At 43.7% G+C, this 20,917-nt stretch overlaps 1 protein-coding gene across 5 annotated transcripts in view; it reads left to right on the forward strand.

The window, feature by feature from the left end:
* LOC128346792 (uncharacterized) overlaps window positions 1-20,917 on the forward strand; it is a 102,891-nt gene that overhangs the window by 27,799 nt on the left and 54,175 nt on the right. Inside the window, exon 1 of one of the 5 annotated variants that reach the window (XR_008317198.1) lies at window positions 15,277-15,394. The exons of the other annotated variants lie outside the window; for them this stretch is intronic. The gene's annotated coding sequence lies outside the window, so the exon portion shown is untranslated. Of the gene's footprint in view, window positions 1-15,276; window positions 15,395-20,917 lie in introns of those variants that run through there. 5 annotated transcript variants of the gene reach the window in all.

A 20,917-nucleotide genomic window follows, 5' to 3' on the forward strand; every position in this document is an offset into this window, starting at 1 on the left:
TAGCAAGGATGTCGGTAATTTCACATTTGAGTTCTTTGAGGACTCTTGGATGGATGCCATCCGGCCCTGGTGATTTGTTAGTTTTCAGTTTTTCCAGACAGTTCAGAACATCATCTCTCGTCACTTCTATCTGGCTCAGTTCTTTAGCCACCATCTTGCAATGGTAAGGGGCAGCCAGGCAGGGGTAGCAAGAGAGGTAATAAGCTCGACCTCTGCTAACTTGGCAAAGAGGCACCTTTTAATGTGGTGATTCTCTTTATTTAGCAGGGGGAGAGTAACTGGCCCTATCCACCCCCAGCACAGTACTTCCAGTGACTGTTGCTGGTGTCTGTCTTACGTTTCTTTTTAGATTGTGAGCCCTTTGGGGACAGGGATCCATTTTGTTTATCTTATTTATTTTCTATTTCTCTGTGTGAACCGCCCTGAGCCATTTTTGGAAGGGCGGTATAGAAACCGAATAAATAAACAAACAAACAAACAAATAAATAAATAATAAGCTCCTTATATGGCTGATGTGGCTGTTAGCTCAGCTGCTCACCTTCCTGGCATGGCCCCAAGTGCGCTCCTCCCTCTTTTACCAAGCTACTGGCTAAGCAGCTTGTTTTTACCTCTCTTGCCATTGTAACCTCTCTTGCTTATTACTCTTTTGCCATCCCTGCCCAGCCACTCCTTACCTTTAGGGGTGTGCACGGAACCGTCTGGCCCAGTTTGGTTCAAGGCCGAAGCAGCCTTGAACGGAACCGGGCCAGTTCAGTCCGGCCCCCATCAAACCACCACCACCCCCGGTCTGGTCTGGTGGGTGTCCGTGAATTTTTTTTAAAATTTTAAAATTAAAGCTAAATACCTGTAGCCCCTTTAGGGGGCTTGCTATAGGCCAAGGCAAGCAGCGGCCATTTTGGCCATGCCAGGCCTCGCAGAGGGCATTTGTGCATGCACAGCAGCCACCAAAATGGCCACCGCTCGCCTTTACAGAGGCCCGAAAGGGCCAAAAATACTACATTTACCCAGCTGCGGCAGTGATGAGGGAGGCCGGTGGGGGGAAAGGGAACCCTTGTGGACACACACACACCCTGCAGCCTACAGCAAGCCCCCCGAAGGGGCTACAGGTATTTAGCTTTAATTTTTATTTTATTTTTTTTAAAAATGTGAACCTGGCCGGCAGTTCAGTTCCAGACTGGATGGAACCGGGGGTGGGGGTCAGGTTCGGTTCAATTCCTAACGTCCGGACCAGACCACTGGACCGCGGACCAGTTTTTCACATTTCTATTTACCTTTAGGACAGTCCCCCACCCCTGTACTTGTAAAGGGGAATCCTCGCTGAATTCCCCTTTACAAGTATATTGGCCGCCCGATCCACCAAACTGGTTCGATGAAATGGACTGGGTCGGCTGGTTTAGAGCAATGTGGTTTGGTTTGAACTGATTTGAATTCAAACCAAACTGCATTTTTTGGTTTATGCACACCCCTGTTGCTGGACTTCATGTTTACCTGCTTCAAAATAGCTCATAATGCTTAGCTACATTACAAACTGAGAATTCCCTGGGAATTCTCCATGAGGCTCAGAATGTACACTGACCATGCACAGGTTAGTAAATAGCTCTACGATATACGGTATACTTTCCCAAGGTATCTCAGCAGAGACAGCAGGTCCCTAGGAAACTACATGTTCCAGAGATCCTTGCATTTGGGACATTGTCATGAACATACTTAGCAGTGTGCCAGGTGCAAGGAATTCTGGGCTATGTAATTTCAGGGCAGCTGATATCCCTACAAATTAAACAAGTGGGGTAGTGGGGGGTTTGGACATGCTCCAAGGTCATTGGGATCTGATACACTGCTATTTCAGTGCTGAATATGCTAGGGAGGACTGGAAACAAGCCTCATGGTCACTGCTGCCACCAGGTAAGGAAGGTGGCAGCAGGTCAGGGTTCAGAGCTCAAGAATTGTGGGGTTCCCAGTGGGTGGGGGAGGTATTCATAATCTGTCGTATTTCTGATGTCATAAGACATAAGACATCATTTCTTTGTGTAAACTGCCCTGAGCCATTTTTGGAAGGGTGGTATAGAAATTGAATGAAGAAGAAGAAGAAGAAGAAGAAGAAGAAGAAGAGCAGCAGCAGCAGCAGCAGCAGCAGCAGCAGCATGACAGGATTTCCTATTTTTGGCTTGGACTTGAAAAATATTTAGCTATATCCCTTTTTAAAAAAACATAGCTCTTATTAACAGCAAACATTTCTGAACTGTGCTAAAGGTAATTACCCACAACTAGCAACAATCATTCTTTCTTTTTCAGATACACGTACAACTACAGGCCCATTCACACATTATGTTCAACATTCATACAACGATAGTACAGAGTATACTCTGTACACAGGTACAGCCATTCATGTTATGTTGAATGCGAGTACATTAGTACACTTCCTAGCTGTACCATGCATTTGAAAGGTCAGTATCCAGGTTCATTTTTAAAATGAACACAGGTACAGTTATTCACACAAAGACATGTACGAGTATACAGACATCTGTAAACTTATCCAGCATAATGTCTGATTGGACTTACATTTTAAAAAGAAATGGGCACTCATATATACTGGAATGAGCCAGCAGATCCACCCTGTAATATTATAAATTGACTGAATATGCAGTTGCAAACATATATGCACATTAATAATAGTTGAAATCGAAAGCAGCATACCGCTTGTGGAAGGAATTTACTGTTGTGCTAGAAAGTTGTGTTACTTTGGAGCTTGTGCTCCAGAATGGTATTTTGCTACCAAAAACATGCTTATGGCTGTGCAACAACACACCTCATTTATTCTAATCGAAGGTTTCCCACCAGTGCTCTTTAGTGCTCTTGTGCAATGGCACTCTTGTACAATCACAATTTTTAGTGCAACTAAGCTATCATCTTGTGCTAGCACAATAGTGCATATTCCACATGCCGTTCTTTGCTCTGGACGTTGGCCAGTCTCTCTGTTCTTAAGCACTATAAATCCCCTTTTGCAGTGTGGTCTTGTTACACAAAATCCACATTTAAAACAAATGTGCATTGCAATAATTAATGCATAAATTTCAGGATGGGCCTAACAATTTGGCAGGAATTATATCTCTCCTCACTGGCTTAAGGGAGAGTTATCAGAGGGGAATTTAAGCAGCAGTAGTTTTTTCTTTCTTTCTTCCCCTGTTCCCTGTGTGTGCTTGACATGCACCAAACAGAGGAAAATTAAAATAACTTAAAAGTTATAGTGTAAAAAACAAGAAGGGGAAAGTCTGCAAAAGAGTGCTCCAGATGAATCTGAACACTACTGATTAACACCAGTTTTTGAAATGTTAATTAGTTTTACACTTAACAGCTTGTCATTGTCTAAAAGGGCATTGGAGCAAACTTTACAAAGTGCAGACTGAAGAGTTTTTAACTCCTTGGTGCCAGGAGCTGGCACATATCCACATGCTCTCAATAGCACTGTGAGTAGACAATTATTAATTAGCTGTGGTAAGCTGCAAAACAAAAGCATGCATATCTTTGAACTGGCTAGCCCTGACAAACTATAGAAAGAAATATGATATTGCACGAATTCACACTCCAGTTCTGCATACTTTAAGAAGTCCCACTGATTTTGATGGGACTCCTTTTCAGATCATTCAGGCTGAATTGTCAATTGTACAGTTTGCCTTAGTATCCACAAAGCTAACTTGCTACGCATTATTTCCTCTAAACTACAGCTTGAAAATGGTTGCATTATTCATTCCAGAGTAACTCGACAAACCAAAATCAATGTGAAAGCAATATCCTTGGTTTTGTTTTAAGTGGTCTGTATATCTTCCGCAACTGTAGTATTGTGACTTCAGTTCATTGTCATATTAAAACACTGTTTTAATTCTTTTCGAAAAATTTGCTGGTCAATGACTGAATAAACTTATAACTAACTTCTTTTCGAAAACTATAATGCAGTTGCTGAATTGTCCATCCTAGTATTATGAATTGTGGTAACTGACTATAATCATGTCATTCTGATCTAGGGATGCTTATAGCATTTTCACCCAAGTTTCTCCCTGGATTTTGGTACAAGATTCAGAGCAGGGATGGAGCAAGATTTGAGTGAGTCCTGGGAGAAGTGAAGGTGGAGCCCCATCCTTCCTCTCCTTCTCCTCCATATTTCGAATATGTAGCATTCAAGAACTCTGACCCCACCTGCCAACAAGTAAATCTTGCCAGTTTGGATGGTAAGAAAATACACCTGTGATCCCAAGGATTCCTTCTGTTCTGTAGCCTCATAGATGGGGCTGCAACCTCTTTTCCTTGTGACTGGCTGGCTAGTGCTTAGGCTCAGTCCTGTTTTCCTTCAGTTCGACCAAATATTAGCATTGTGGTTGCCAGGAGTTGACACTGACTTAACAGCACACTTTACCTTTACATCTGTCTATCTGTAAAATAATGCTCAAGGACAGTATTGATGCAATCATATGTATGATCCAAAATGGATTTTTGCAGTACATAATCCGTATGTATCTGCACATTACAAATGAAAACCAAAGTAACTGAAAGCAGAGGCACACTGTGCATGCTCCAATTCCAGAATTAGTTTGAGAAATTTCCTAAGCCCTATTCAGACATTACATTGTACATGCATTCAAATGTCTGAACACTAGTACATGTTTTTGTATGACTGACTGCACATATGTTTGTTTAAAAAGTGAAGGCCCCAAGTACAAATGGGAAGTATGCTACTGTACATGTGTTGAACATAATGTGTGAATAACTGTACATATGTACATATCTGTATGTGCAGTGCATACATGGTACACAGATGGCACACACACTGAGCATAATGTGTGCTGCATAGGGCTTTAGTTAAGCTGGAATTTCGGAGTGGGATACAGGGTAGAGTAAAACTGTGGCACAATAAGATAATTGAATCTATCGATAATCTGCTTGTGGTGACAAGGCCAGTGCTCGGAGACCTGCTTTGCCCTGTCTTCCTTCTTGGCTGGGCCTCAGTTGTAGGGTAAGGGCTTGGTTTCACCCTGTTTCTCCTCCTGCCAGACCGTTTTCCTCTTTGAGCTCAGCCCCTCACTAGAAGTCGTAGGCTCTCCCTGGATGTAGTCTCAGTAATCAACAGACTAACCTTTTTAAAAATAGAGATAAGCAGGACGAGCAACCTGCCTGAGCCCGACCTTTTCACCCCTGGTTGCCTTTATTTGCTCATTCCCTTGAGCACTCCTCCTTTCTTCTGCCCCCGCCTCATCTGCTCCTGACCTCATGTGTCTCTACCCTGCCTCCCATTCTCCTGCCCTCCTCCCTCTTCCTGCTGCCGCTGCCAACTCCCTGAATCTCTTGGCACCAGTTGTTTGACTTGCTCAGGCATCACCGGCCATGCTGTCAGGTTCCCTTTCTCTGGTCAGCTGCTTTGAGCAGACTGCAGTTTTTCATCCGCCTTGTGGACCTCCACCACTGCTCCTCCTGTCTGACCCCACTGCTAAAGGTTTATTGCAACATTCTTCAATATAAGGCAGAACCCTCCTGTGCTCTGCTCTTGGACTGAGCGCTCTGTGTGAACTCTTCCACAAGTGCTACCTTGTCTTTAGTCCAAACCCTCCCCTTGCTCTTTTGCATGTGCCACCAGACTTTAATGAAAAGCATTTTATCATGAGCTCATGCACTTCCCATTCCTTATGCATGGTTCCTCCTCTGAGACTCTGCAGTAAATCCAGAATGAATTTTGGCCAAATCTGAAGCGTATAATTATTAAAATCAGAGTTATTCTCTCATTAATTCTCCCAGCATCCAGCAAAAGGGCACCCCAAGCAACAAGCAGTGGACTACTAAGTTGGTCTTAAGAGTGATAGAGGAGAAGTGATTGTGCAAATTTTCACTCGGCCTTATTCTGCAACTTCTTCTATAATAAAGCTGGAGGGGGGGGAACCTATTAATATTTAGTCTTGTGTGGTAGTGGTGGTGGCGGCGGCGTGTGCATGTATAGTGGGAAGAGGGTTGGCAGTGTGAAGGAGAAAAGGAGGTATATTGAAACAAAAAAAATCTCAAACAGTAGTAATTTATTTTTTTTAAGAAAAAACTTCAGATGCTTTATTATCTGTGTACAATGTGGGTACAATACAACACTGGTCAGCAAGCACAATGTAAAAGGTAATGGGTAAGAGTTTTTATATGTTCTTCAGAACTATAAAGGGAGTGTGAGTGGATTTTAAACATTTTGATTAGCACCACAAAGATTTTAATGCTTTATTTAAACAGTTTGCTATAGGGCAAACACATTTGGTAGACAAGTAAAATGAAAGCATAGGCATCAGTTTCACTGTTTTCTATTAAGTAATGTTGCGAAGTAAGCAGAAGTTGGATTCAGATATCAGATAATTATCTTCACACTGTGTGTCACAGTAAATAATTTTAATTGGTTTAACTTCAGGGACCATTACTGGCCTAATTAGAAACATGAAAAGGCTACAAGTATTAGGAAATATCCTGAAGGAATGAGAACATTAGCAATTCTGTCAAGCCATTTTAAAAATAAGTACACAGTAGCAGTCACATTTCAGTAAAAGGCAGATTACTTGAAAGGTGCTTTTAGGAAAACAGTACTTGTGGATTTGTTATAAGAGAACTCTGAGGGTAAGTGCAGTGATTCCATAGTAGTCTCACGTCTGTGCTAAAGACACACTAGTACTGATTGCTTGCTTTTAGAAGACCCAGATTAACTTTCTTTGAATTTTTATTATTATTATTACATTTATATCCCGCTCTTCCTCCAAGGAGCCCAGAGTGGTGTACTACATACTTAAGTTTCTCTTTCACAACAACTCTGTGAAGTAGGCTAGGCTGAGAGAGAACTGACTGGCCCAGAGTCACCCAGCTAGTTTCATGGCTGAATGGGGATTTGAACTCGGGTCTCCCTGGTCCTAGTCCAGCACTCTAACCACTACACCATGCTGGCAGAGGAGAAAAGCCCTAAGAAACTACCATTCACAGCGTAAGCAAGAGCATGAGATGGAAGACGTTGCTTGAAAGGCAGCTGACATCAACTTAGCATAGGTGCAATTTGTGTAAACTGTGCAAACAAACTTTTCACAAGTTGCATTACACAAGAGTAAACCCATTATTTCCAATGGGCTTAGTCTTGTGTAATGCAAATTGCACTAATTTTGTATTTGTGCAACTTATGCAGATTGAACAAATGCAACATTGCTAGACTGATGTAGATGTAGAGGAGGGGGAACTGTGTACCCTTTCACAATATGTAAGCCACTGTATTGTAGACATCATTGATAATGAGATTATAATTGACTGGTAGCATAGTAAGAAACTTGTTCCTTTCCCCACACACAGGATACGTTCATATAGCTTTATTGTCATTAGACAAATATGTGCATTTATAGGATCATGATTGCAGGTTATTCATGAACATTCTCTTTGCATACAAGTCATACAGTATGCAAGACAATTTATTATTTACATGTAATTTTAATCATACCCTTTTCCCTCCAGCGCAGAGGCCCAGGTTTATGAAGACTACAGTTAGATTTTGGAGTAACATAGATGCTACATTTTCATGTAATGCAGAACTGAGGGTCCAATGGACCAACAGTTCCCCCCCCCCACCCCCCACCCCCCACCACGTGCTTACCTGTCCGCATTTGGACATAAGGGCCAGGACCCGAACTGCGAATTCGGGAGACTGCAGAGAGGAAGGGGAACTGGCTGCACAGGTGAGGAAACTGGCTCCCATGCCTCCTCCTTCGCATGAAGGACACTTATGATAGCCAATTGGAACAGAGATGAGTTTCCTCCTTCTACTCCAGTTTGGGAGAAGGCTGTTTCCTATTCTGAATTAGGACGTACAGCAGCCAGCTGCAAACCTCAGGTAGGAGCAGTGAAACTCACGACAGACAGAGGGTTCAAATTGGGGTTTGGGGAGAGAAACCTCAAGTTGCTTTTCCAATGGGGCAGAGGTTCTATGCATTCGGATATACAAGAAATCCAACCTCTGCCCCATTTAACTTTGGTTTCCCATTATGTGTGAATGGGGCCATAATGTATGACCATATTTTAAATCTACCATTCCAAAGAAATGACACTGTTGGTCTGTAGATCATTTCTAAGTTCTATTGTAGCAAGCAAGGAAGCAAATATATAAATACATAAACCAGCCAGAAAACAAAGAGGAAAGGACAAGCTAAGTTTGTTAGGGCTAGCTTTTCTAGGGTTAGGGATAGCTTTTCTAGGATTTCTGGCAGGCTAGAGGTTTGTGTATTTAATAGGGAATTTTGTTTGAGTGAGGGATTAGATCCAGGTGAGTCACACACATGTGGGAGGGGCTATATTCCTCAGGTGCCTCAGTTTGGAAGCAGCTCTTGAAAACAAAAGGCTCAGACCGGGGAAGGCAGCAAATTTTTGATTCTTTTGGTTTCTCTCTTAAAGAAGACAGCAATAAGGAAGCAAAATTAAAAATGAATAAATAAATCAACACGAAACCAAGGTGGAAAGAACAAGCTATGTTTGTTAAGGATAGTCTTTTCTAGGGTTTGAATTTGGCTTCCTAGAGGTTTCTGTTTGACAGGGCAGTTTTTGGGGTGGAGGATTAGTTCCAGGTGAGTCACACAGCCTGTGAGAAGGACCAAGTTCCTGAGGTGCCTTGGTTTGGAAGCAGCTCTTGACAAGACAAGGCTCAGACCAGAGGAGTTGTGCTAACAGGAGTTTGTAAACAGATATCGAAGGAGTCTGGGATAGAGCTTAGCAGTAAAGTGTGAAAAGAGGCACACAAGCTGTTCCCCTTTATCACAAAGGAGGCATTCGGCATAAGAAGAAGGTGAATACTATGCCACTTTTATAATTTTCTTGGAAGACAGAGCTTAAAAGCTTTACTTAGCTGAAAACTGCAGCTAAACCTAGCTTTCAAGCAAACACATTCTATATATTTTAAATAGCCAATAAAACCAGTTTTGAAGGTAGAATGCCAGCAGGGGAGGAAGTGCTTCCCAGTTAATTGCATGGCGGGTTGCATGTATGACTATCTACCTGAGGGGCAGAAGTTGTGGGTGTGCACTTGGTGCAAAGACCTCCTGGCTCTCGGGAAATAATTTCCCTCCTCCAAACCAGGTTTGTTCCCTTGAAGCCTAGGTGGCTCACCTGGAGAAGCTCAGGGAGGCAGTGAGGTATGTGGGTGAGACCGTCAGGGACATGAAAGAGGCATCCCACTCCCAGGCTGACAGCTTCTCTGATGTCTTGGAGAATGAAGGTCTCAGGGAAGGAGGACATTAGTCTGCGGAAGAGGGGGATGCTCCCTTTTAAGGGACGCCTTCTATAGGTGATGCACACATATCAACTTGCAAAGAAGATACTCCTCCAGGGGATGGGGGGGGGCTCCTATTAGTGGGTGATTTGATCATTAGGGACACAGAGATGTGTCTGTTATCTGCGTGTAGACTGCACAGCGACTTGCCTGTCTGGTGCAAAGGTTGCAGGTGTCACACAGCATCTGATTAGGCTGTTAGGCAGTTCTGGGATGAGTCAGCTGTTGTGCTGCACGTTGGCATCAATAATATTCGGAAATGCAGTCGGGAGGTCCTGGAAGCGAAATATAGATTGCTAGATAGCATATTGAAGTCCAAGATCCCCAGGGTAGCATTTTCTGAGCCAGCAAGACAGGCGGAGTTGAAGGGTCTCAATGTGTGGATGAGACAGTGGTGCCAGGAAGAGGGGTTTAGATTTGTTAGGCACTGGGATACATTTTGGGGCAAGTAAAGCCTGTACAAAAGGGAAGGACTCCACTTGAACCATGATGGATCCAGACTGCTGGCACTTCAAATCAAAAAGGTTGCTGAGCAGCTTTGAAAAAGATGCCTGAAAAAGATGGCGAGTACCCAGAATGTTGGGGCAATATGCTAAATCATTGTAAACCGCTTAGAGAGCTCCAGCTATAGAGCGGTATATAAATGTAAGTGCTATTGCTATTGCTATTGCTATTGCTAACAGAAGGGAACAGAGCAGAACCAGGGGTAGAGAAGATGGAAATGCATGACAGCTGGTTAAAAAGGTGAAGTGACAGTAAGGGAGTTAGCACATGCCAACCCCAGGTAAGTGACTCAGTGTATAGGTGTTTAAAAACCAATTCCAGAAGCCTCCAAGCCAAGATGCGTGAGTTGGAGTGCTTGGTTGCTAATGAAAACATAGATATAGTGGGCATAACAGAAACCTGGTGGAATGGTGAGAACCAGTAGGACACTGTTATCCCTCGATACAAATTCTACAGAAGGGACAGGGAGGGGAAGATTGGGTGTGGAGTAGCACTGTATATTAAAGAAGGGGTAGAATCCAACAAGCTAGAAATCCTAGAGATCCAGACTCCTCCACAAAATCATTATGAGTGACAATATGATGACTGAAAGCAAATGTGTAATAGGGACATGCTATCGCCTTCCACATCAAAATTCTGTGAGTGAACTGGAGTTGGAGAAGCAAAACAGAGAGGCATCAAAGAGAGACAGATCTGTAATAATGGGTGATTTCAATTACCCTCATATAGACTGAGCAAATTCACATCTGGATATTGACAGAGAGGTCAGATTTTGAGACATGCTAAATGAGTGTGCCTTAAAGCAGTTGGCCAGGGAACCAACCAGAGAGAAGGTGACTTTGGATTTAATCCTGAGTGGTGCCCAGGACCTGGTTCAAGATGTCAGGGTTGTAGAACCATTGGGGAACAGTGACCACAGTGTGATCCAATTCAGCTTATATGCGAATGGAACACTTCCAGCAAAGTCCAACTCAGATGTACTTGACTTCAGAAGAGGAAACTTGTAAAAAAGGAGGGAACTGCTAAAAAGGAAGCTGAAAGGGAAAGTCAGGAGGGTCAAATCACTCCAGAAAGCATGGAACTTATTAAAAACCAAAACAATAGAAGCTCATTTGGAATGTGTACCTCTGTTGCCAGATTTGGCTTTTTAAAAGCCAAATTTTGGGTTACGGCCCATTTGACCCACGGGTATACCCCTTAGGTTTTGGCAACAGAGATGTACCAAGAAGAAGGAAGGGTACCACCAATTTCAGGAGGACGCCAGCATGGCTAACAAGTAAAGTCAGGGAAGCTATAAAAGGGAAGAAGTCATCCTTCAGAAAATGGAAGTCCTGCCCAAGTGAGAAAATAAAAGAACATAAACTCTGGCAAAGGAAATGCAAGGAGACAATAAAGGCAAAGTTGTACTGTCGAGTTGGTGTTGCTTCCTGGTGACCATAGAACCATGTGGTTTTCTTTGGAGACAATAAGAGATGCAAAAAGAGAGTTTGGGAAGCATATAGCTAGAGGTGTTGGGGAGAATAACAATACCTTCTTTAAATATATCAGAAGCCGGAAACCTGCCAAGGAGGTGGTTGTACCCTTGGATGATGATGGCATGAAAAGGATTATTAAGGAGGATGAGATTGCAGATTAGCTGAATGAGTTCTTTGCATCTGTCTTCATGGCAAAGGATAGTGACCACTCCGGATATGAGCTTCTCGGGCTTGGAGGCTGAAAAACTGGGCCAACTTGAGGTGATGAGAACTGTCTTGAAAAACAAAAAATTAACAAATAGCCAGGGCCAGATGGCATCCACCCAAGAGTTCTGAAGGAACTCAAATATGAAATTGCTGATCTCCTCACTAAAATATGTAACTTATGCCTACAATCAGGCTCTGTACCAGAGGACTGGAAAGCAGCTAATGTAATTCCAGTTATCAAAAGCGGACCCAGGAAATTACAGGCCGGTTAGCTTAACTTTGGTGCTGGGTAAATTGATGGTGCAGTGGGGAAATGCTTGACTAACAAGCAGAAGGTTGCCAGTTCAAATCCCCGCTGGTATTATATCAGGCAGCAGCAATATAGGAAGATTCTAAAAGGCATCATCTCAAACTGCGCAGGCGGAGGCAATGGTAAACCCCTCCTGTATTCTACCAAAGACAACCACAGGGCTCTGTGGGTGCCAGAAGTCGAAATCGACTTGACAGCACACTTTACGTTTACCTTAAATTGATAGAAAGCATACTTAAAGACAAACTGTTAAACACATAGAAGAACTGGCTTTGCTGAAGGAGAACCAGCATGCCTTCCGCGAGAGCAATTCCTGCCTCACTAACCTTTTGGATTTCTTTGAGAGTGTCAACAGGCATGTGGATAAAGGTGATCTGGTTGACATAGTATACTTGGACTTCTAAAAAGCTTTTGACAAAGTTCCTCACCAAAGGCTCTTGAGTAAACTTAGCAGTCATGGAATAAGGGGACAGTTCATGTATGGATGGGTAAGTGGTTGAAGCGGGAAACAGATGATAGGAATTAATGGAGAGTTTTCACAATCAAGGGAAGTAGGAAGTGGGGTCCCTCAGGGATCTGTACTGGGACCAGTACTCTTTAACTTGTTCATAAATGATCTAGAAGATGGGGAAACCAGCAAAGTGGCCAAATTTGCAGATGACACTAATCTATTTAGGGTAATGAAATCCAAAACAGATTGAGAGGAGCATCTCTCTAAACTGGGTGAGTAGTTGACAAAATGGCAAAAGTGGTTTGATGTAAGCAAGTGCAAAGTGATGCATATTGGAGCAAAAAGACCCAACTTCACATATATGCTGATGGGTTCTGATCTGTCAGTGAGTGACCAGGAAAGAGATCTTGGGGTTGTGGTGGACAGCTAGTTGAAAGTGTTGACTCAGTGTGTGGCAGCTGTGAACAGGCCAGTTCCATGCTAGGGATCATTAGGAAGAGGATTTAGAATAAATTTGCTAAGATTATGGTGAGGCCACATCTGGAGTAGTGTGTGCAGTTCTGGTCACCATATATTAAGTAGGACATTGTAGAACTGGAAAAGGTGCAGAAGACGGCAACCAAGATGATCAAGAGCCTGGAGCACCTTCTTTATGAGACTACAGCATCTGGGGCTTTTTAGTCTGGAAAAGAGGCAACTACAAGGAGAAATGATCGAGGTATATACAATTATGCATGGAACAGACAGAGTAGATAGAGAGAAATTTTTCTCCCTCTCTTACAACACTAGAACCAGGGTTCATCCCATGAAACTGAAGGCCCAGAATTTTAGGACCAACGAAAGGAAGTACTTTTTCACACAGTGTGTAATTAATCTATAGAATTCTCTGCCACAGGATGTGGTGATGGCTACTAGCTTGGATGGCTTTAAAACGGGGATAGACAAATTCACAGAGGACAGGTCTATCAATGGCTACTAGTCTGGTGGCTATAGCCTCAGAGGCAAGATGCCTCTAAATAGCAGTTGCAGGGGAACAGCAAGAGAGAGGACATGCCCTCACCTCTTGGCTGTGGGCTTCTCAGAGGCATCTGGTGGGCCACTGTGGGGAAAAAGGATGCTGGACTGGATGGGCCTTGGACCTGATACAGCAGGGCTGTTTTTGTGTTCTTATTTTCTCATTCTTCAGCCCAGCACTAGCAAGAAGGAGCAGCAGTGGCTTCTCTCCCCTCATATAAAGTGCAGTGAAATGGCACTAGCCTTAGGAGCCACTGCAGAGAAAACATGTCATCCTCAAAGTGTGTTTGAAAGAGGTGGGACTCAAAGCAATGACCCAAAAGACAATCTAAAAGCACTAACAGATTCATCTGGGAGAGGTGGTCCTTACGGTATCCAGGTCCCATGTAATTTTTGACTTTAAAGGTAATCACCGGCACCTTAAATTCTGTCCAGAAATGAATTGGGAGCCAATGAAGATGGTAAATCAAGGCGGGGAGGGGTCACACGATTCTTAGACTGGGTTCCTGACAGTAGTCTAGCTGCTGCATTTTAGACTAGCTAAAGTTGCAAATGCTTCTCTGCAAACCCTGCACTGTTTCTAGCCTTCCCTACATTTCTCCCTTCTAAACCCTTCACACAGGGGTTCCTTTCCCCCCAAACCTACCTTTCCAGCAACAGTGATGAGGAGGGGGCATTGGAGGGAAAGGATATTCCCTGGGCCAGCATCAGGTCCAAAAGCCTGACTAATAGAAATTTCCTAGTGCAATGTGCTCCAGCAAATGTAGTTGCTTGGTCTCAGAACCCCAGACTACAATTTCTTTTGCACTGGGACCTTCTTGTCTGTAAGGCTTATAGACTTAATGAAGGTCCATGGAGCAACTCCCTCCTTTGTATCTCCTAGATCACAGAAGCTGGAAGGTATGTTTTGGGGGAAGAGGAAGGGCAAAGGCTGATTGAAATGCTCTGGGTTTATGAACATGCCTAGCTAAAAGGGAGTTTTGCTCAAAAAATAAAACAGTTGTTATTTTCCAACTAGGAATGGAGTTCATTTCTGATGCCCCTCCCAATTCTGAAAACCAGTACTATTAATATTCACAAGCCCAAAGTTATGAAATACTTCTTCCTTCAGAAATTTTAGTTATTAATCCAAGGCAATTTACTGTGTTGCCCATTTACTTTCATTTGGCTGGAAGATACATGGGAATCCAAGCCAATGATAAGGTGAACAAAATGATGTGTGAACCGAACAAGAATTGGGGGAGGAACCTTCACTTTTGGCTGCATCATCTCATGCCAGATTGAATCCCTCTTGCAAAGAACTGCAAGTTCTCTCCTTTGGGAGAGGAGAGTTGGTCTTGTGGTAGCAAGCATGACATGTCCCCTTCGCTAAGCAGGGTCAGCCCTGCTGGCATATGAATGAGAGACTCGAAGTGTGAGCACTGTAAGATATTCCCCTCAGGGCACAGAGCCGCTCTGGGAAGAGCAGGGTATTCCAAGTTCCCTCCCTGGCTTCTCCAAGTTAGGGCTGAGAGAGATTCCTGCAACCTTGGAGAAGCCGCTGCCAGTCTGTGAAGACAATACTGAGCTAGATGGATCAATGGTCTGACTCAGTATATGGCAGCTTCCTATGTTCCTAACTGCCAACCCTCAGGAGTGACTTTTTGGGCAATGCAAGGAGCTGCAGTGGGTTGCAGCACTTTGGATCATAGACGTACTCTTCCTCAAGACCATTGTAGCACTCTAGAAACACAAAAAAGTAATAAATTAACATCTAGGGATGGTACCAAATTCCTCTCTTGCAGCAATTTGTGATGGAATGCATTGTTCCAGACAGTCCGCTCCTACTCCCCAGCAGACTGGATTATATAAAATATGGCAGTTCCTACAAATTCTATGCATTCTGTACACTTGCAGAAAAACAAATAATTAAGTGCATGCTTTTCAATATATTATTGCATGAATTGTACAGAAAAGAAGTGAAAATGCTTGAAAAATGTGTATTTTACACATTTCTTTTCAGCGACAGGGGGGAAATCTGAAGACTTTGGAAGAGTAAAATGCCAATCAAAGGAAAAGGAGTGAAATTTGGAGAGAATGGAAACTGAGAGATCTGTCCATCTTTATATTTGTACCATTCTAGTTACAGTGTATGTATTGTGAAGCATTTGCAGAGTCGCTTAAAAAGACTTATAACTAAGTTATGCTCAAGACTGCTAACCAACATATGAGTCAAGGGACTTAATAAAGTTTTACATGGGAAAAACCTGCTTAGCCAAAAGTAGAGCACTTTTTCATGTTTTGGAAATTTAGAAATTGCCACTGAGCAGTTACATATACTTCATTTCATAAATTGCATCAAAAATGCCCTCATTCTTTTATTCACCATTTCCTTCCCTTTTCTGAATGATATTTAATGTGAGATGGTTTGTTTAATGTGCATCTCTGTTATGTGTGTAAGCAATCCTGCATTTTCATGCCATTTTCCCAAATGTTACACGGTGCGGATTGGTGTGAATTGAGGATTATATCTATGACTATCTACTGTTTCCTTTATCTGTCGTAGGCAGCAGGTTCCTTATCAGAGAGCTTTATAATTATGAAAGTAGCTGCATATTAATGATTCAGTGCTTACATAAACAACTGGCCTTGGAGAAATCTAATGAAGTAACTTGGCAAGATTTGATTATGCCTAATTAAATGTAAATAATGTTTAAACTTATGGATTCCACAATCCTTCAGATGCTGTTAATGTGTACAAAATATTGTTATAAATGCAATATATAGCCATTATCTCTCCACTCAGGTAACAAAAATAGAGGGGAAATTGCTCTGCATTTTTCCAACATGTTCTGGGCATGTGAGGAAGGACTTGTATTCCTCCCCCCGCCCCCACCGCCAGTTTTCCCCTTTGCAGAAACAAATGCATTACATTTGCAAACTGGGGAGAAGTGACTAATGACAGGGAGGGCTCACAAACTGGTGCCTGGCTGTGTGGCTTCAGAGAAGGCTCCCAGAGAAGTGTCTGCCAGGCCAAAGCGGAAAATGATGCTTTGCGTGGGATTTGCCGTTTCCACAGTACTGGTTATGCCTTCCCCATCTGATAAATTTGGAGGGGGCATTGCTGGAAAAGGGAGGCGAATTGGCATAGGAGGGCTAATTGTGGCAGGGTCGACTGGCCCATGCTTTTTCAAGTACACCCCTGAATTGAATGGATCAAGGATCAACTCAAAATGGGATATGCCTTTCTGAGCAGAGGGACTTCACATTTTGAGCCCCGCTCCATTCAAACTTCAGCATCACATACACTGCCAATTTTAAAAGTGCCAGCAATTGCCCTCTTAGTGGGGAAACACTTGGTGTGGTTAAAACTGGCACAAGCAAACTGCAGCTGCACTGTACCTTTAACCTGTTCTCTGTGCTCTCCCATCACTTCTACCTTATCACTGCACCACAATTCCAAGGCCAACCTTTACATCAGGCCAGATGAGAGAGTCACCTCAGGTGCCAGACTGCCAGAGGGTAGGGGCTGCCACTGCCAGCACTAGCTGCCTCTCTCTCCATCTGTGCCCCCTGTATTTAAAAAGGAAGAAGGGGGTGGAGGAGAGAGGGGAGTCGACACTGACTCAACGACACACTTTACCTTCAGTGCAGGTAGACCAATCATTTTATTCATTATCACTCATTGCATATATACAGGCTGAAAAGATGTTATTCAGTCTAACAAATCCATTGTGAGGCCTGCCTATTTAGCATCTGAAATCATGCTAAATGATTTCAGATGAGCTACAATGTTTATTTGATATTGTGTATACAGCACCACATCTGTGTTGTTCTGGTCAACTCCCTATTGATGTATCATACTCAGTTCAGGAAAAAGGGAAGGTCCACATCCATTCAAGATATGTGTAGATTTCATCCATGTAGGCCTGAATTGCTTTGTATCAGGACCTGTGCGTAGGGTTACCAGGTCCAGATGGTGGAAAAAGTCGATATCCAGCACCCCAAAAGTGAAAGAGTGGATGCTTTTCACCAAAAAAAGTCTCTAAAAAGTCTCCACTGAGCATAAAATTTGCCTAAGTTTATTGGTATTATGTATGCATATTTTGATAAAAATTGGATAATTTGAGAATAAATTACAGCTCACCAGTGTGAAGCTGATGACCAGGGCAGCAGACTAAGTCTGCTGTTTAGGTGCAGAGTTCTCAAGGCCCCTGATTCTTATCTGAAAATCCATATCCTGGTTAGGTTTATGACACACACAGTCCTCCTTCCTCATGGGTCACCCAGCCAGTCTCCCCAGCCAGACCAGCAACTTCACTTCTTGGCTAAAAGCATGTCAGCCATCTAGCTCCCGAGACAGCCTCTTTCCATGTTGGTGCAGTGGTGAATTCATGGTCTCCAACTCACTTGCTGTTCTCGGTGACAACAAAAATTTATATACTGCTTTTCTACAGAAGGGCTCACTATCATTTTCAAATAATAAGATGCTCCCTTGTCCCCAGAGGGACTGCAATCTAAAAAGAAACACAAGGTATCACCAGTATCAGTATGGAAGGAATGCTGTGCTGGGGTTGGATAGGGCCAGTTCACCCCACACAAAATAGAAGAGATTCACCACTTTAAAAGGTACCTTTTTTCTCAGCAGGTTAGTGAAGAACATAAGAACAGCACTGCTGGATCAGGCCCAAGGCCCATCTAGTCCAGCATCCTGTTTCGCACAGTGGCCCGCCAGATGCCACTGGAAGCCACAGGCAGGAGTTGAGGGCATGCCCTCTCTCCTGCTGTTACTCCCCTGCAACTGGTACTCAGAGGCATCCTGCCTTTGAGGCTGGGGGTGGCCTATAGCCCTCCAACTAGTAGCCCATGATAGGCCTCTCCTCCACGAAGTTATTCAAACCCCTCTTAAAGCCATCCAGGTTGTTGGCTGTCACCACATCTTGTGGAAGACAATTCCACAAGTGGATTATGCTTTGTGTGAAAAAGTAGTTAACTGCTAACTTCTCACTGCCACCATCACTGCCACCACATGAAGGAAGCAAGCTGCAGCTGTTGGGCCTGCCCATCTTTGCTCTTGCATCACATGGCTCTGCAAACTGCCACTGAAGCAGGACCTCCTCTTTGGCTTCCCCATTGGTTGGAGGGTCAGTAGGATGCTGACAGGGGAAGGAGACAGAGGAAGAGATGCTTCTCATGAGAGTAAAGTGTTCTGAGAGAGCAAAGAGTTCCAGATGCTCCCCAGAACTTCAGAGACCACAACACATACAAAAAAGGTTATTTGGTCTCCAAAATAGTGAAGCCCTTCTCATGACCAGTGAGAAGGGCTACCCTATTTTGTGGAGGACGTTGTTGGGCGGGCGGATTGCCCTCCCAGATGAGCAGCGGCTCTCCTGCGGGCTCCCATGCCTCACTCAGCCACTCCAGGGGTCGGGCTCAAGGAAGCCACCACATGGTGCACCCCCTGGACCCCCAATAATGCACCATGTGAGTACACGGTGCATTATTGGGAGCCCCCCTCCCCCCAGCCGAAACATACAATTAATGTGCCAGCCAAAACATACAATTAAACAAAAGAAGGTAAGGGAGCACTTGTTCCCTTAACCTCATTTAAGAGGGTTGCTATTTAGGTGGGCTTGCTGCTGTGGAGCAAGCCTGGTAGTTCTCATGAGCATTCAAAACTGGGCTGGGCTCCCTTAGCCCGGTTTTGCACGCTCATGAGAATAGCCTCAGTATCTATTCCTCCTAATGCAAAAAATAATTTAAAAAATTAAAATAAAAGTCACTTGGTCCCCAAAATAGTTACATGTCCTCTATAAAGGTCCCTAGCTGGCAACATTCTCTGTGCGTATATTCAAATTTTCCCCCAGCTTGATAATGGCAGATATGTAACAAGGACTTAAAAACTCAAAGCCTTATTGTATTGATTTTGCTTTAAAGGTGTGAAAGTGTGTGCATGTGGTGGTGGTGGTGGTGGGGGTCTATGTATGGTTAACTCAGACATTTTACAGTATACAAGGCTAGTTCTGGGTTTGAAGGGGCCCTGAGCAAAGTCCTTCAATGGGCCTGCTGTCTCAGTGATGCCCCATGTGGGCATACCAGTCAGTGGCAGCAGCAAAAGGATGACAACTCAAAGGAAGAAGCAGGCAGCACAAGTAGTGGTATCGATGAGAGAAGGAGCAGGGGCAGCAAAGTAATGGTGGCAAGGCGGTGGTGTGAGGAGGAAGAGGAGCAGAATGAATGGCAGCACACGCTCTCCAGCCAAGTCTTGGCACTTTAGTTACCCCCCAGAGGTGCACCTAGGTAATTTTGGAGCCTGGATCTAAAGGGCTTTGGAGGGGCCCCCCTCCTGCAAGTTAAGCATCATCATGCTCTACCTGGAGACCACACCACCTAGGAGAGACTAAAGAGGATTTGGGGGGCCTCAGGGGCTGTGGAGGCCCTGGACTTCAGGCCCGAAGTCCAGGGGTAAGAGCACCTCTGGTTACTCCTTCCCTTTCTTTCTTCCTGGTGCCAACAGGTAGGAAATTGCCTGAGTTCCTGGTATGGGACCTGGATTCAGTGATGCTCCACCCTGCCCCAGGCATAGAGAGGAGAGGGATTTAATGTAGGATGTGTTTTCCTCAGCTGCATCCTGGCACTTGGGCTGTCATCAGTATCAGAGGGGGAGAAAGACAGGCATGAATGTACTAGTGCTTGGCTGGAGGGAGCATGTGCCATTTTGATGCCCCACCCTCTCTCCATAATGTTCAGCACAGGGCGGAGCACCTTTGTGTCAGTACCTCACTCCATATACCGAGGGGGTGATATGATATGCTTCCTATCCCAGTCCTTGAGCTTTTGCTTGGGGAGGATTTAAAGGGGGCATCAACAGTGAGTCCTCAGGTGGTGGCCCCCTGGGAAGCAAGTATTTGCCCATAGCAACTATTTGTCCATAGTTGCTGTGGTGTTGACACCGGATCTGTTAGTATATTTGCATATTGTATCATTATGAGGAAATCCAGTGAAACAAATCTTTCATGACATCAAAACTCTCTTTTTTTATTACTCATCAGACATTCCTCATATATTCACTGATCATACACACACACACACACACACACACACACACACACACACACACACACACCTCCTTATTTTCTACCAGTCAGATGCTTCAGCTAGACTAATTGGGCTGTATTCATATTTTCAATTGCTTCTGCTGAGGCTGCTACGATGACCTAATGGTTTGGTTTCATATATTTATTTTTATTTTCTTCCTCATTCCCCTTTGACTGCTCTCAATTTCCATTAACTTTTATTCTCGATGTATGTGATGATGAGAGCATGAGTACAATTGACCCACAGGCTCAATGATATGGAAATCTGTATTTGATTATCAGCAATGCCACACTCCCCCCAAAGACTGAATGCAAAAGTATGTGAGAGCAAAAGCATTAATGCCTTTTTGTATGCCCAATCAAACACAGAACTTGTTAGTTTGTTGCTCTGAGCATGATTTTGTTTAGGCATTTATTTAATATAACCTCATTTAAGGTCTCAATTCATGTATATGGCCTTAATAAGCCCTTAATTCACATATATGATCTACTACGGTAACCATCTGCAGCTGAAATTAAAATATAACATTTAGAACATTCGAAATTCCTAGAATTGGTCCAACTACATGCTATTAT

This window comes from Hemicordylus capensis, chromosome 2 (assembly GCF_027244095.1).
Source record: "Hemicordylus capensis ecotype Gifberg chromosome 2, rHemCap1.1.pri, whole genome shotgun sequence".
NCBI classification, from domain to species: domain Eukaryota; kingdom Metazoa; phylum Chordata; class Lepidosauria; order Squamata; family Cordylidae; genus Hemicordylus; species Hemicordylus capensis.